General features: G+C 41.2%; 1 protein-coding gene across 1 annotated transcript in view; it reads left to right on the forward strand.

Moving 5' to 3' along the window:
• The window catches only part of LOC145510940 (uncharacterized), a 136,583-nt gene that overhangs the window by 94,695 nt on the left and 23,672 nt on the right, over positions 1-18,216 (forward strand). The gene's annotated exons all lie outside the window — the stretch shown is intronic.

The raw sequence follows: 18,216 nt of genomic DNA on the forward strand, positions 1-18,216 counted from the left end.
GAGGACATTAAATATGGTATAAGACAGAACAAGTCTTCTTTCTTTTGACCTACAAAACATAGATGCTATTGTGAAAAATAACACTTCACAAAATATCTTCAGCCAGGGGTTCTGGATAATATCCATCCTCAAGGTTCGCACTGTATTTTCTTGCTGTATTTTTTGCCTCCTGTTCTTTACATTTGGAAAAGAGAACCAGGGGGATTCACTGGACTGTATGTCAATTTTGAAACAACTTGTCTGGCTTCACAGGGTGCTGAATGGGGTGCTCCGTTTTATTGTTGGAGTTTACTTGTTAACATGTTCAATAAAGGGTCAGGGGCTTTGTCATCACATGGGGCAAAGAGCAAAAACTGATCAGTATTTTTTCCTAGTTCCCTCCCTGGATGTCTTACAACCCCATCTGTTTGTCTCTCCTTTACTTTTCTTGGGTGAGGTCTTTAGTTGTTAAATTCTCCCCCACCTCATACACAATCTGTTAGCATATCCTATTGCCTCTACCTTTAAAATATATCAAGGTTTCAACCACTTGTTATTTTAAACACTTGGCTCTGACCACCTGGATTACAGCAGAAAGCAATAATTTTATATACTTTCCTTGTCTAAGCAAGAAGGGTGTAAACCCTTCTGTGGCCCTTCCCTTAGATCCATTCTCAATAAAGATGCCATTCAGTTCAGTTCAGTCGCTCAGTCATGTCCGACTCGTTGTGACCCCATGGACCACAGCACGCCAGGCCTCCCTGTCCATCACCAACTCCCGGAGTTTACTCAGACTCATGTCTATTGAGTCGGTGATGCCATCCAGCCATCTCATCCTCTGTTGTCCCCTTCTCCTCCTGCCCCCAATCCTTCCCAGCATCAGGGTCTTTTCCAATGAGTCAGCTCTTCGCATCAGATGGCCAAAGTATTGGAGTTTCAGCTTCAACATCAGTCCTTCCGATGAACACCCAGGACTGATCTCCTTTAGGATGGACTGGTTGGATCTCCTTGCAGTCCAAGGGACTCTCAAGAGTCTTCTCCAACACCACAGTTCAAAAGCATCAATTCTTCAGTGCTCAGCTTTCTTTACAGTCCAACTCTCACATCCATACCTGACTACTGGAAAAACCACAGCTTTGACTAGATGGACCTTAGTGGCCTTAGACGGACCTTAGAGGCTGTTGTGAGCCTTTTAAAATGGAAATCCAGTCATGCCGTTCTTCCCAGACTCTGCAGTGACTCTCCATTTGACCCAGGGAACAAACCAAGGTCCTTGCAGAGTGGGTGACCCATGGGGACCTACAGTACCTTCTCCATACCTGCCTAGACCTGCTCCCCTTTCTTCTTTGACCACAGTTGCCTCCTTGTGGCTGCTTAGCTCCAGCTCTTTTATCTACCTGGAGACACCTGCAGATATCTACCATGCCCATTCCTTGCCTGCCTTTGAGTCTCAAACTGATGTCCCCCTTACCAGCCTGCAGTTTCCTCCTCACCCAGCAGTCCCTCTCTCCATTTGTCTTCTTCCCATTTTCTTCTTCCCATGGAGGAGAGTCACCTTTTCACGCACCCTGTTACTGACTTATATGTATTTTTTGTCCATTTTCCTGCTGGACTGTAAGCTGCACAAGATCCAGGATCTTCATCTGTTTTGCCACTGATAGATTTTGTTGTTGTTGTTTAGTCTCTAAATACTACCAGACACTCTTGTGACCCCATGGACTGTAGCCTGCCCAGCTCCTCTGTCCATGGAGTTTTTCAGGCAGGAATACTGGAGTGGGTTGCCATTTCCTTCTCCAGGGGATCTTCCTGACCTAGGGATCAGACCCGCATCTTCTGCATTTGCAGGCAGATTCTTTACCACAGGCAGGAATACTGGAGTGGGTTGCCATTTCCTTCTCCAGGGGATCTTCCTGACCTAGGGATCAGACCCGCATCTTCTGCATTTGCAGGCAGATTCTTTACCACTGAGCCACCTGGGAAGCCCATGATGTATTGTAAACCCCTATAAATTATTTATTGAATAAATGAATATGTATAGAATAAGTGATTTCCTTCCCACTTCTGATTACTTTTCTCCCTTCCAGAGTCTCACAGCCACCCTTATCTGTAACTGGACAGATGAATCTACTATCTTAGATGTAGCATCCTAAACCACATACTGAAGTGAAACTTAGAAAGTGAACCTCAAACATAAGTATCTTGTAACTATTTTAAGTGATCATGACAGCCTTGTTTCCGTGTGTCAGAAACATCCATAAATCCTTCATTATCTCTTTTAGCTCCAAATAGGACTTGCTAAAGGACAAGAGACATTTTCAATTTAGACTTAATATCCTTCTTGCTGCTGCTGCTGCTAAGTCGCTTCAGTCGTGTCTGACTCTGTGCGACCGCATAGATGGCAGCCCACCCGGCTCCCCCGTCCCTGGGATTCTCCAGGCAGGAACACTGGAGTGGGGTGCCATTTCCTTCTCCAATGCATGAAAGGGAAAGTGAAAGTGAAGTCGCTTAATTGTGTCTGACTCATAGCGACCCCATGGACTGCAGCCCACCAGGCTCCCCCGTCCCTGGGATTCTCCAGGCAGGAGGACTGGAGTGGGAGCCATCACCTTCACTGATATCCTTCTTGATTTGTGTGCACCTCGGTGTACTACAGGTGTCCTTTAAATTACAGACGGGAATGAGGAATGAGAATGTCAGAATAAATGCAATATAGTATAAGAAAATGGATTATAATCCTCCTGTTTCAGTCCAGTTGGGCTGCAATGTAATACCATTGATTATGTGGCTTATAAACAACAGAAATTTGTTTCTCACTGTTATGGAGGTAAGAGGTCCAAGATCAAGGCTCCAGTAGATTTGATGAGAACCAACTTCCTGACTTATAAGTGGCCATCCCCACATTGCAACTCACCTGGAGGAAGGGGTGAGGGAGCTCTCTGGTGTTACTCTTTTATAAGAGCACGAATCTCAGTCACTGCAGATGGTGACTGCAGCCATGCAATTAAAAGATGCTTACTCCTTGGAAGGAAAGTTAGGACCAACCTAGACAGCATATTAAAAAGCAGAGACATTACTTTGCCAACAAAGATCCATCTAGTCAAGCTATGGTTTTACCAACAGTCATGTGTGGATGTGAGAGTTGGACTATGAAGAAAGCTGAGCACCGAAGAATTGCTCCTTTTGAATTGTGGTGTTGGAGAAGACTCTTGAGAGTCCCTTGGATTGCAAGGAGATCCAACCAGTGCATCCTAAAGGAGATCAGTCCTGGGTGTTCATCGGAAGGACTGATGTTGAAGCTGAAACTCCAATACTTTGGCCACCTGATGCAAAGAGCTGACTCATTGGAAAAGACCCTGATGCTGGGAAGGATTGGGGGCGGGAGGAGAAGGGGACGACAGAGGATGAGATGGCTGGATGGCATCACCGACTCAATGGACATGGGTTTGAGTAAACTCCGGGAGTTGGTGATGGACAGGGAGGCCTGGCGTGCTGCAGTTCATGGGGTTGCAAAGAGTTGGACATTACTGAGCGACAGAACTGAACTGAAATCTCATTCTGGGGAGTTCTGCTCTCAAGACCTCATTATTTACCTAAGGCCTCACCTCCAAATACCATCACATTGGGGATTAGGGTTAAAACATGAATTTTCAGGGAGATACATACTTTCTGTCTACAGTAACTTTCTATTTCATAGATTTGAAAATAACATAGCAGGATTAAAGAATGAAAGTTTTTAGGAGAGAGTTTTGACATTAAGTAATGACTGTGAAAATACAGAAAACTGGCCATTATGGCAATATTTTTAGAAAGCAGCAGTTCTATATATCATGGCATAGTTGAGAAGTGTTATTATTTGGGTCAGTATACTAGATTTTAAGTGAATTTCCTTGATAACATTTGAAGGCTGTAAGGATTCTAAACAAAAGAGTAAAGATCTCATAAATTAATGAAAAAATATAGATCAACAGAAAATATAGTGGATGTATATGTTAGTATCCTTGGGGGATCCTGGACCAATTCTCCATGGATTCTGAGGGACAGCTGAATATTCTTTGTGTTCAAAAGTGTTGATATTGATGGATAAAACAAAGTCTAGAGAAATTAAATATTTTGTTGGAAATTTTAGACATATTAAAATGTACTGACCTGAACATAGTAAATTTTTAAAACTGACAATTGAAGAAGAAATTTCTGTACAAAGTACTTTAATACATGGGGTCTCTGATCTTACTGGACAGCAGTAATGCTGTGTACTTTGGGATTGGGTTAGCTGCATGTAACAAAATATATGAACTGTCTTGAATAAGATAGAACTTAATTGCTATCACAAATGAAAGAATGTGAGGGATAAAGTGGTATGGCTTTTCCTTCTGTTTATCAAGGCCCCAGACTCCTCCTGGCTTAGCATTCTTTAATGTTTACATTGCAAACCCTGTGGTTTTGGTCCAGAACAACTGTTAAGCCTCCAGTCAGCATACGCTGCTTCTAACCAGCAAGAGTGGAGAAGGGGCCAAAAAGGGCACACAACCAGCAATCTGCCACACGGCTCTGCCCATCTGTAGTTGAGGCTGGGGCATACTGTCCTTTAGTTGAGCATCGGTACGACAACTAAAAATTAGATTCTTATGTTGAAGGTGGTGGGGAGAAATGGATATTATAAGGTTAGTGGTCTTTGTTACCGGAGGACATTTTCACTTAATAATTAAACTGATTTAATTATTGGAAAGTTAGAAGAAACACATTCTTTGCTTGATTTTACCTTGTCTCTTTCAGTATAGGAATAGTGTGTCATTGAGCTGTTTTTTTTTTTTTAATTTATTTTTTAATTGAAGGATAATTACTCTACAGAATTTTGTTATTTTCTGCCAAATATCAACATGAACCAGTCATGGGCATACATCTGTCCCCTCCCTCTTAAGCCTCCCTCTCATCTCCCTCCCCACCCTGCCCCCTAGGTTGTTTCTGAGCCCTTGTTTGAGACAATTTTGTCATTGTGAGTAGTAAACAAACTAGGACAGAAATAAGAAATAACACACATAATAAGCTTCATTAAAATTCAGTTATTTAGAGTGAAATTACCTAATTCTTTCAGGCAACTCATGCTAGCAAATTGTACTTAGCATAATTGCGAGGTTAATACTATCTCTTTTTTCCGGATTAAATGGCTTCGATTTGCATTTATTATGGCAGTTGTCCTCTTCACTTGGAGTAATGGCACACTATTTATTTATATATTCTATGGCCCAGAATCGAGCCTTGTTTTTTCACTCTCCACCTGCTCACCGTCAACTCTTGCATGTGCGCGCGCGCACACACACACACACACAATGTTGTTTCTCCACTTTGTAGCATAAGGATCGTTATTTCCTCTTTTTTTTTTTTTTAAATCAGCACTCAATACTTATCAGAATATGCACAATCTGTGGTTCTTCTGTACTTTGAAGGTTGTATCACCTTTGTTGGGTGTCCATAAAGACTCAAGGATCTTTAAAGGTTAAGAGAGAGAGTTTTAATGCTTAAAGTATATTTAGAGAGTGTTCTCAACCATTTCTCAATCTTCATTTCATGACTTTACCAAGGAATGTAAATGAACAGTTGAAAAAATATAGATCATGTTCTACAAGTATTTGTAAATTTGTTCATAATCAGAAACTCACTGGGATTGTGTTTTTGAACCTGAAAATATAGACTTACTAATTTATCTTAAAGAATAAACAGAAATAATAATATCCAACAAAATATTAATAAATAAGAGAAGAACTTGAATTGTCAGATATCTAAGTTAAAATCTGACATTAAAAAGGAGAGTTAAGTCAATGAAAAAGATAAACATCTGGAAAATATGTTTAAATCTATGTAGCTACATAGCATCTGTCAAGACTGTCTAGAAAGGATTTCATTCAGTTATACTGATAATTGAGTAATTATTTGTGAAAAATAAAACTTGCTTCCTATTGCATGCAATACAGAAAAATATATTTCTGATGGATTCAAAAGTTATTGACAAAAATTAAATCATGATTTAACTAACCTCAGGATGGAAGCATGACTTAAAAATGAGAGGAAAAACATGAAGGCTAAAATATCGATAATTTGATTTCACAAAATACAACTGAAATTTTTCTATATGTATATATACATGTACATAAATGAATAGAAAGGAGACTGATGTAAATTTGTTAATAGGAGTTACTTAATTTAAGTAAATGGGATTGATGTGCAATGTTAGGTCACGTGATCTTTCACAATTTACTCCAAGTATTGCTATGTTAAGTCAACAACAATGTGATGAATTAATGCATTATTTATTAAATCAAAACAACTACAAATGGGAGAAAAAGCAAGCAATTAATTCACAGGCTTGTTGAATGACTTTTATGAGTCAGACTCTGAGCCAGACATAATTTCTGCATTGGATCTGCACAATGTTCAGTTCAGTTTAATTCAGTCGCTCAGTCGTGTCCGACTCTCTGCGACCCCATGAGCTGCAGCACGCCAGGCCTCCCTGTCCATCACCAACTCCCTGAGTCCACCCAAACCCATGTCCATCGAGTGGGTGATACCATCCAGCCATCTCATCCTCTGTCGTCCCCTTCTCCTCCTGCCCTCAATCTTTCCCAGCATCAGGATCTTTTCCAATGAGTCAACTCTTCACATCAGGTGGCCAAAGTATTGGAGTTTCTGCTTCAGCATCAGTCCTTCCAATGAACACCCAGGACTGATCTCCTTTAGGATGGACTGGTTGGATCTTCTTGCAGTCCAAGGGACTCTCAAGAGTCTTCTCAAGCACCATAGTTCAAAAGCATCAATTCTTCGGCTCTCAGCTTTCGTTACAGTCCAACTCTCACATCCATACATGACCACTGGAAAAACCATAGCCTTGACTAGATGGACCTTTGTTGGCAAAGTAACGTCTCTGCTTTTTAATATGCTGTCTAGGTTGGTCCTAACTTTCCTTCCAAGGAGTAAGCATCTTTTAATTTTATGGCTGCAATCACCATCTGCAGTGATTTCAGAGCCCCCAAAAATAAAGTCAGCCACTGTTTCCACTGTTTACCCATCTATCTGCCATGAAGTGATGGGACTGGATGCCATGATCTTAGTTTTCTGAATGTTGAACTTTAAGCCAACTTTTTCACTCTCCTCTGGCACTTTCATCAAGAGGCTTTTTAGTTCCTCTTCACTTTCTGCCATAAGGGTGGCGTCATCTGAGTATCTGAGGTTATTGATATTTCTCCCGGCAATCTTGATTCCAGCTTGTGCTTCCCCCAGCCCAGCGTTTCTCGTGATATACTCTGCATATAAGTTAAATAAGCAGGGTGACAATATACAGCCTTGACGTACTCCTTTTCCCATTTGGAACCAGTCTGTTGTTCCATGTCCAGTTCTAACCGTTGCTTCCTGTCCTGCATACAGATTTCTCAAGAGGCAGGTCAGGTGGTCTGGTATTCCCATCTCCCTAAGAATTTTCCACAGTTTATTGTGATCCACACAGTCAAAGGCTTTGGCATAGTCAATAAAGCAGAATAGATGTTTTTCTGGTACTCTCTTGCTTTTTCGATGATCCGTTGGATGTTGGCAATTTGATCTCTGGTTCCTCTGCCTTTTCTAAAACCAGCTTGAACATCTGGAAGTTCATGGTTCACGTATTGCTGAAGCCTGGCTTGGAGAATTTTGAGCATTACTTTACTAGCATGTGAGATAAGTGCAATTGTGTGGTAGTTTGAGCATTCTTTGGCATTGCCTTTCTTTGGGATAGGGAGGAAAACTGACTTTTTCCAGTCCTGTGGCCACTGCTGAGTTTTCCATATTTGCTGGCATATTGAGTGCAGCACTTTCACATCGTCATCTTTCAGGATTTGAAATAGCTCAACTGAAATTCCATCACCTCCACTAGCTTTGTTCGTAGTCATGCTTCCTAAGGCCCACTTGCTTTCGCATACCAGGATGTCTAGTTCTAGGTAAGTGATCACACCATTGTGGTTGTCTCGGTCGTGAAGAACTTTTTGTACAATTCTGTGTATTCTTGCCACCTCTTCTTAATATCTTTTGCTTCTGTTAGGTCCATACCATTTCTGTCCTTTATTGAGCCCATTTTTGCATGAAATGTTCCTGTGGTATCTCTAATTTTCTCGAAAAGATCTCTAGTCTTTCCCATTCTATTGTTTTCCTCTATTTCTTTGCATTGATTGCTGAGGACGGCTTTCTTATCTCTCCTTGCTATTCTTTGGAACTCTGCATTCAGATGGGTATATCTTTCCTTTTCTCCTTTGCTTTTCACTTCCCATCTTTTCACAGGTATTTGTAAGGCCTCTTCAGACAGCCATTTTGCCTTTTTGCATTTCTTTGTCTTGGGGATGGTCTTGATCCCTGTCTCCTGTACAATGTCATGAACCTCTGTCCATAGTTCATCAGGCACTATGTCTATCAGATCTAGTCCCTTAAATCTATTTGTCACTTCCACTGTATAGTCATAAGGGATTTAATTTAGGTCATACCTGAATTGTCTAGTCGTTTTCTCCACTTTCTTCAATTTCAGTCTCAATTTGGCAATAAAGAGCTTATGATCTGGGCCACAGTCAGCTCCCAGTCTTGTTTTTGCTGACTGTATAGAGCTTCTCCATCTTTGGCTGCAAAGAAGATAATCAATCTGATTTTGGTATTGACCATCTGGTGATGTCCATGTGTAGAGTCTTCTCTTGTGTTGTTGGAAGAGAGTGTTTGCTATGACCAGTGCGTTCTCTTGGCAGAACTCTATTAGCCTTTGCCCTGCTTCATTCTGTACTCCAAGGCCAAATTTGCCTGTTATTCCAGGTGTTTCTTGAGTTCCTCCTTTTGCATTCCAGTCCCCTATAATGAAAAGGACATCTTTTTTCGGTGTTAGTTCTAGAAGGTCTCGTAGGTCTTCATAGAACTGTTCAACTTCAGCTTCTTCGGCTTTACTGGTTGGGGCATAGACTTGAATTACCGTGATATTGAATGGTTTGCCTTGGAAACGAAGACAAGAGATCATTCTGTCATTTTTGAAATTGCATCCAAGTACTGCATTTCGGACTCTTTTGTTGACTATGATGGCTACTCCATTTCTTCTAAGGGATTCCTGCCCACAGGAGTAGATATAATGGTCATCTGAGTTAAATTCCCCCATTCCAGTCCAACTTAGTTCACTGATTCCTAGAATGTCGATGATCACTCTTGTCATCTCCTGTTTGACCACTTCTAATTTGCCTTGATTCATGGACCTAACATTCCAGGTTCCTATGCAATATTGCTCTTGACAGCATCGAATCTTGCTTCTATCACCAGTCCCATTCACAGCTGGGTGTTGTTTTTGCTTTGGCTCCATCCCTTCATTCTTTCTGTAGTTATTTCTCCACTGATCTCCAGTAGCATATTGGGCACCTACTGACCTGAGGAGTTCATCTTTCTGTGTCCTATCTTTTTGCCTTTTCATACTGTTCATGGGGTTCTCAAGGCAAGAATAGTGAAGTGGTTTGCCATTCCCTTCTCCAGTGGACCACATTCTGTCAGACCTCTCCACCATGACCCGTCCGTCTTGGGTGGCCCTACAGGGCATGGCTTAGTTTCATTGAGTTAGACGAGCTGTGGTCCATGTGATCAGATTGGCTAGTTGTCCGTGACTGTAGTTTCAGCCTGTCTGCCCCCTGAACCCCTCTCTCAGTGCCTACCGTCTTACCTGGGTTTCTCTTACCTTGGACGTGGGGTCTGTCTTCACGGCTGCTCCAACAAAGCGCAGCCGCCGCCCCTTACCTCAGACATGCGGTAGCTCAATGTTACCAGGTTTTTAAGTAGCTCTGGTTTCTAGAACTGTGGTTGCTTACATTTGGTATGTATATTTAGTGTAATGACTTGATTATTTTGTCTTTGCAGAGTTACTATTAAGTTAGGGGTGCATCTTAAAACGAATGGCCCAAGCAAACAGGCATTCAAAAGCAGTAAAATTAAAAATCTAAACCTCACAGCTTATACAAAAATTAACTCAAAATGGATCACAGAGTTAAATATAAAACATAAAATTATTAAACTTGGAAAAGAACATAGGACAAAATCTTCAGCACCTTTGGCTAGGCCAGAAGTTCTTAGACTTGACATTAAAATCAGCATCCATAAAAGAAAAATGGATACATTAGACCTCATCCAATCGAAAGACTTTTACTCCATGCAAGTCCCTGTGAAGATGTAAAGACATACCAGAGACTGGAAGAAAATAACTGTAAACCACATTATCTGACAAGCTCTCACAATTGACAAAAGCTCACAAAATTGTTTGTGGTAAAACCAAACAATCCAGTTAGAGAATGGACGAAAAGGCATGAATGGACATTTCACTGAAAAAGATAGATGCCCAATAAGTGCATGAAGAGATTGTCAACAGCACCACTCACTTGGGAAATGCAAATTAAACGCACAATGATAATTTTTTTAAAAAGAATAAAAATTCCTACCTTTTGAAAATAAAAGCACAATGAGATAATATTATATAACTATCGCACTGGCTAAAACTAAAAATTATTGATAACACCAAACGTTGGCAGAGATGTAGATAGCTGGATCCCTCATCCACTGCCAGTGCAAATGTAACGTGGTATAGTCATTCTGGAAAAGAGTAGGCCATTTTCTCAGTACCATCATGTGACCCTGATATTACATTCTTAAGCATTTATTCCAGAGAAATGGAAATTTATGTTCACACAAAACCCTGTACATGCCTATTCATAGCAGCATTATTTGCAGAAGCCTGACATGGAAAACAACGCAGATGTCCTTCAAAAAGTGAATAGTTGTACAAACTGTGGTACATCTATCCTATGAATTAAGGCTCAGCAGTTCAAAAGAATGAACTGTTGATACTTGAAACACCTTGGATGAATCCCAAGGGAATTATGCTAAGTGAAAAGCCAACCTCAGAAAATTACCCACTATAAGATTCTGCTTTTATAACATGCTGGAAATAACAGACTTACAAGAGAGAGAGAACAGATTTCCTTGTTTTACTCTCACACTAGAATTGTGCAAGATGTTACTGTCAGGGGAAACTCAGTGAAGGGTATATGGAAATTTTGTATATGTGAGTCTACAATGATCTTTAAAAAAAAGACAAAAACCTAATGGTTTCTCCAGCTAAGGCAAGAGGGACAAAGGGTCCCACAGCCTGTGAGCCACAGAGCTTAGATCTGAACTCAGGTCTCTCTGACATTGAAGCTTATCTGTGTTTTCACAGAACCTGCCATCTTTCTGGAAAGTCCCACTCAGGGTAAATGGCAGTAATTTTTACCTGCAGGCTTTGAAAGCCATTCTCCAGACTAGCAAAAAACAAACAAACAAACAAACTTGAGATCAGATCTTAGATTATAGTCAAACTTCTCAACTGTGTTCTACAAAAAATTTCTGGCAGTGCCTCTCAACACAAGACCACCTGGAGATCTTAATAAAATGCAGATTCTAATTCGGTCAGGCTTGGGTGGGACCTGAGACTGCCTGTTCCTAATAAGCTCCCAGGTGATGCTAAAGCTGTGATCCATGGACCACTCACTGAGCAGCAGGGATGAAAGGAGCTTCCATCATAGCTGTTTGTCACTAAAAGGATGCCTGACAATAAACAGCATTTCAGATGGGGTTAGCATGCTGCATTCTAGTGGCACTTGGAGTGAGAGAGGAAGGAATCCATTGTCGGGGTGTAGCTTAAGCCTGGGGATCTCATCCAGAAGTGAAGACAGTTGACAGGCGTTTTGCATGGGAAGAGAAAAACTCGAGTCAAAGTCATCCAAAGTGCTGCTTTGTGGTCAGCTGCAATAATAACAGCTGTTTATTGTGCATGCGGTGTCTACTTTTTTCATTCATGTGTAAGAGAAATTACTGATAAGGTAGGCAGTTTATTGTGTCCATAGCCTAGACTGTCATCCGACCTGACAGCTCCATTTCCATCCGTTTCAGTATTTGGGGATTTGATTTGTCCTGTTATCTAACCTAATTAAGATCAGAACAGCCACAGCTTCCGTTTATTCAGGGGTACGCAGGTTTCCCTTTTGTATTACTGAATAGAAGAAAAACATTGTACCAAAGAGGTTTCGATGCCCTTCTTTCAAAGTCGTCCTTTAATTACTAATGCTTTCATCAGGCTTTATGAAAGGTGCCATGTTTCCTGAAGTAACTAAAACTTGATAGGGCTTTGTGTTATGATGGGAAATTAATAAATGAGTGATGAGAATGGGGCAAATGAAGTGTGAAATTGCGTGGTATTTCACAGGGTGAGCTGCTTTTGTGATCTGGATTTTATCGTGTCCTGGGTCACATTTGGTGGAGGATTTGCTCGTGGGTCAACAAGCCCTTCGGCTGCCATTGTTTCTTGAAAACAACAGGCATGAAGGGTGGAACACCGTCCAGCTCTGCCTCTGGTGAAACTCTCCTTTCTCAGGGGGTTGTGCTGCCTTGCTTCTTAAAGCCAAGTTGTTGCCGTTTGCCTTTCCCTTCCCTTTGAATCGTCTCTGAGGGTGGAACGAAAGACACACAAAGCTCTCCTTGAGAAACTCACTTTCTCACTGGCCTCCGACCTCCAGTCTTGCCCCCAGCCTCCTCCTTGTAGCCTCCACGTCACAGCCGGAATGATCTCCTACAACACACCTCTGATCCCATTAGCTACAGGATAAGGGCTAAACAGCTTGCATGGACTGCATGTCCTTAGCATCCTGTTTTCAGCCTCATTCCCACCGCTTCCCCTTCCGGCGTCCCTGGCTGTCCTTGTAGTCCTTGGAATTCAGCTTGCTTTCTCCTGTCTCAAGATCGACCTGTAAGCTGCTTCCTCTGCTTGGGATGCTTCCTCTCCATTGGCCACCTGGTGAACACCTGAGATTTTAGCTCAAGTATCACTTCTTCCATGAAGCTACCTTAGTCAGAGCTGTTTGGTTTCAGGGGATAGGAACCCACGAAAATGATCACAAATAAAAACATTTACAGAAACGAAAGAGCAGGCCACTCCATGGACATTCCCGAATAAGGCAGTAAATATAGCTGGGATTTGGAGGGTTAAAAGATGACAGTCAGGAACCAAGGGTGCTTAGGCAGTGTTGCCTGGTTCCTAGCCTCCTCCCTGTGTCTGCTCTTTTCTTTTGATTTGCAAAGTGATGTTTTGGCTTCTCTACCCTGTGTTGCTTTGGCTGTGATGCTACGTGAATTCCTACTCAGCGAACTTCTCCTTTCCCAATTCCAAATTCCCAGGGAGATTTGGATTGGCCCCAGTAAGTCAAGGGACCAGTTAGCTATGGCTGGGGAGTGGGGTCCCACCTCACACGGGACTCATCTTTCAAAGGCGAAAGGTTGTGTTTGGTTTTGCTGCACTGATTCCACCACTAGTAGAAAGTGGAAAAATCCTCTTTCTGCCAAGTCCCACTTTACTGAGCTTCTACATACAGTTTTGCTCATCCTTTACTCAGAGGGGACAAGGTTCCTGGATTGAAGGGCACAGCATCTCATTTCATATGAGGAAACCCTTCTCCAGATTCTGGGGTGATTTTCCCTCTCCAGGTTTCCTTGCCAAGTAAGAAGAGCAAGTTGGAATCCTTGCTCTCACTGGAATTATTGTAAAATCTTTTTTTTTTTTTTCCCCCTTTTGGTTGGTGCAGGGGGCTCAATTCTTTGTTTATTTGGGGGAAACTTGCAATGAAATTTAAGGGGAAATTGGATTTTTTTTTATCCCTGTGCTGTGAAATTTTATCTACTTGAGTAAGCTAAAGATAGTAAAATTACATTTAGGTTAATATCATTCCGTGCTCTAAACTACTTCCTAAGACTATTCCAGTGAGAGTGGTTCAGATGATAAGGGGCCAGATTTTTCTAGGAAAACTTATTTAAGTAGAAATCCTAAAGAAACTCAATTAAAGCTAAAATTGGTCGGAGAATTATGGAGTTTTGGGGGTTTTTTTTCTTTAAATACATACCACATCCTACAAATTCTCTCAAGATGCCCTATTTTAAGAATTTATCTTAGAGAATACCAGTTCTGTAATAGGGAAAAGAAAACATAGTGAAGGTTTTATTGATTATTACCAATGAAAAATACTGTTTTTGAGGGGCCTACTCCAAATAGCCTGCATGATCCTCTCAACAAACCTCTTATTTCATGCTGGGATTTGCATAATATATTGAGTGATTTCCTGCTGTGGGTGTCAAAAGAAAGCTATATTGGAAAAAAAGAAGAATGGGGTAGATTTTTTTGAATTATCATCTCTCTCTCTCCACATAACGTTTTCTCCCTCTTTTTTTATCTTTTAACCAGGAGCCATAGAACTTGATTATTCTTTGCTTTTCCTGCTACAATACTGATATCTGTTATGCTTGCTTCTTATGATTATTTTGGGGAATCATGTGAATATACTTTATAAACTGTTGCATTTTTTGAAAGATGAGACACTTTTGAGGCCTTGTATGTGCAGTGAAGGGAACAAAGGTGCCTAACACATGGGTTCCGCCCTAAAGGGTTAACCCTTAGCCTAGGAGTTAGACAGATCCAAGCTCCTTGCTGGGACATCTCGAGTCAAAAGATTTGGAGTAGGGATTGCTACTGTTTTAAGCAATCCACTGCCTTCCCCAGTTAGTATTGGGCAAATTTGGGATATACTGACCAAAGATTTTACTTTCGTTTTCTTCATTCGTGAAATGGGGGATGAAACAAAATATGCCTATAGCCAGTGGATCATGACAGGGTATGAGTAAGGCAATATTCCTGAAAGTATCCACATGGAACTTAGAACTCAATGTGTAATTAATGAACAGTAGGTCTCCTTCCTGCCAATAAAATGAAGAAGGAATTGACCAGACCCCAAGGGAAGTACAAATAAAGTGTCCTGGGGGTTCAGAGCAGTAGGAGGAGAGCTTTCATTTGAGATGAGGAGGAGAGGCATCCTCTCTGCGGGTCCGTCACCACGAGAAGTGGAGCGTATGGTGGGTTTAAGGGGCTGACGGTGGCATTTTATAGAACTTGGTCCTGCAAAACTTGGTTTCAATTCCCGGCTTTTTCATTTAATAGCCGAGTAACCTGGAAACACATCAGTTAGCCATGTATGCATCCATTTTCTCATTTAGATAATAAGGATGATAATCAAGCCTAATAGGATGGTAGGATGTTGTCAGACAATAAAACACTCATCCATCCATCTGTTCAACAGATATTTCTGAGTACCTGTTCTCTGACATTGTTCTGGATGCTGTGGATATAGCAGCGAATAAAGAAGCGGCAGAGTATTACCATGTGGTCAGTGCTCAAGAAATGAGAGATGTTGTTATACTGTAATGCAAGTCTTCCAGTCCTGTAGTCTGATGTGTATGTTATAACCATGACAGAGATACACATTTCTAGAGCTTTCGTTGTTTGACTGGAGCCACAGAATCATCACCAACTCAATGGATGTGAATTTGAGCAAACTCCAGGAGATAGCGGAGGACAGAGGAGCTTGGAGGACTGCGGTCCATGGGGTCACAAAGAGTCGGACACGACTTAGGGACTGCACACAACAATAACAGAATGAAAGTCATAGGTCTTAGTTGGAAGGGACCCCTTAGAAGGGGTCTTGAAGGATATTGTTGATGTTTCCCATTGTGTAAACAGTGGTAAAAAGGGAAAGTGAAAGGGACCGAGTGATGTCACTTTCACTTTTTTCCCATTGTTTACACATTTGGTAGCTATTGATACACAGTGTGTGCCATTATTTGATTTCCTAGGCCATAGCTTTTAAATTGATCTTCACCCAACCTGCAACACAAAAGATGTATTCTAGGGTCTTCACCAAAGTTACTAAATCTGAATCTAAATATGTCCACTAAATGTGGACCCTGGAATCTGCATTTTAAATTCTGGGTGATTCTAGAATTGTAACAACATTGTGTTATGGGATTGCAGGAATTAAGCTCAGATTTAGGAAGACCCAAAGGGGGCTTCCCTGATAGCTCAGTTGGTAGAGAAGCCGCCTGCAATGCAAGAGACCCCGTTTCAATTCCTGGGTTGGGAAGATCTGCTGGAGAAGGGATAGGCTACCCACTCCAGTATTGTTGGGCTTCCCTTGTGGCTCAGCTGGTAAAGAATCCACCTGTAATGTGGGAGACCTGGGTTCAATCCCTGGGTTGGGAAGATGCCCTGGAGAAGGGAAAGGCTACCCACTCCAGTATTCCAGCCTGGAGAATTCCACGGACAGTATAGTCCATGGGGTCACGAAGGGTTAGACATGACTGACCGACTTTCACTTTCACTTTGCCCTTTCAAAGTGACCTGAATCCTGAAAACTTTCTGCTGTAAACAGCTTCCTGATTTTGCATCTGACCTGGCCCATCCAGACCTGAACAGAGAGGCTTCAGAGGGAACAATGACCTGGAGAGCAAGTTTTTCAACCTGAAAAACTTTAAAATCATGGATTTCTTGTCCTACTCCCAGAGTTTAACTGAGAAGGTCTGGACTCAAGCATTGATATAAGATCTAAGTCAGAGGATTCTTAGGCTAAGCAAGCTTTTGGATTTGCTTACCTAGTCTAATTTTGCTTCAAAAACATCCTCCAAGATATTCCCATCTCCTAGTTTGCTTTTCAACCTTTCAAAAATGCTTTGGAGTAGCTCAGCAGGTTTTGATACTTCAAGATTGCGATGTGATGCGAGCTCAGCTGCATTCGACTCTTTGCAACCCCCTGGAAGGTAGCCCCGCCAGGCTCCTCTGTCCATGGGATTCTCCAGCTATGAATACTGGAGTGGGTTGCCATTTTCTTCTTCAGGGGATCTTTCTGACCCAGGAATCAAATCTGCATCTCCTGCACTGGCAGGCGGATTGATGCTGCGGTATATTGGACTTTTTAGAGCAGTTTTTTTCTGATTGAGCCTCACAGGACTAAGTTTTTGAATATGCAGGGCCCTTTCATGATTATTGTCTCCCTTTGTCCTCCCAGAATCCCTTTGAGGTAAAGAGGACAAGGGTAGATTTTGTTGTTCTTCTTTAAAAACTTGTAATCAGAGTGGGTCCTGGAAAATTCTGTCAGAACAAGCTTCAACATGATACACAGACTTGAATTAGCATGCTTCAAGGGGAAACTGAAGAATATTTCTTGACCACTAGTTGAATCCACAGTTATGGGATACTAAGGTCTACTGCTATTACTAAAGCTAAAAAGATGTGAAATATCTACCACTTTCCTCCTCTCAATTAAATTATAGTTTCATCAAAATACAGTCTAATTGTATTCTGGGTAACAGGGACTCCCATTGCAATTCCGAACAATTAATTAAAGCACACATATTTAAAATTTCTAAACATTTCTACAAGTTCAATGGATTTAGATAAGCCAAAATTTAAAAAAGGAGTGTATGGAAATATTTTACCAAAGATTAAATGTTTTTTTGTTTATGCCTAATTAATCAAAAGCATTGTTTTATTTTTAAATATCCAGTTACACCTTTATACTTAGGTTAACACAAGTAAACAGAAACTAGCCCTTTTCCATTGAAAGAAATAGTGTATATGCCAAGGTCAGAGGGCAGTGGAGGTTTAGTGATATTTTACTTACAAAAGCTGCCCTGAAACATCAACAACAAAAATAAGTGATGCTTCGTTTTAGCACTGTCATACTATTTAGAGTTAAACATTTAGTTGTTTTCCTAAGGAAGATAAGTATTGAAAACATTATTTTAAGCTTTTATTTGTTATTAAAAAGTATTCCTTCCTGCCTTCTGCTTTCTTTTGGCATATGACATAGAAAAGTACCAAAATTGTGGATGTTTTGGTGCATTTCAGTTGAATTTTTTAAAATTCTGCCTCACCTAGTCCTATTTTAGACTTCTAATTACTGAGTTCTTGAACACAATGTCCTCCCTAGAAATATTAAAGCTGAGTCATAAATTTCAGGTTGTATAGTCTGAAAATGGCCATCAGATAATATGGCTGTAATAAAAAATGAAAAAATTATCGATTGATTCTCCGATACAAACTTCAGAGAGTAAGAGTTGACGTATTTTATTGACTTGTACAGATGGTGGAATCCAGAAGAGTGAGCACTGATTCTGGTGGGCTGTGTGTCTGGGGCTCTTGTCAGAAGACCGGGTGGGAAAGGAGCTCATCGCAGAAGCGGTTTCTTCCTTTCATCAGAGCAGCCTTGGGGAAGGTCTGTGAGGGACCATCGCCTCACAGCTCCCAACAAAAGTCCTCTGCCACCACCGCCCTTCGTCACGACCCCTTATCTCGAGCTC

Source organism: Giraffa tippelskirchi, chromosome 6 (assembly GCF_054371585.1).
Source record: "Giraffa tippelskirchi isolate mGirTip1 chromosome 6, T2T-mGirTip1v1.2.pri, whole genome shotgun sequence".
Taxonomy (NCBI): Eukaryota; Metazoa; Chordata; class Mammalia; order Artiodactyla; family Giraffidae; genus Giraffa; species Giraffa tippelskirchi.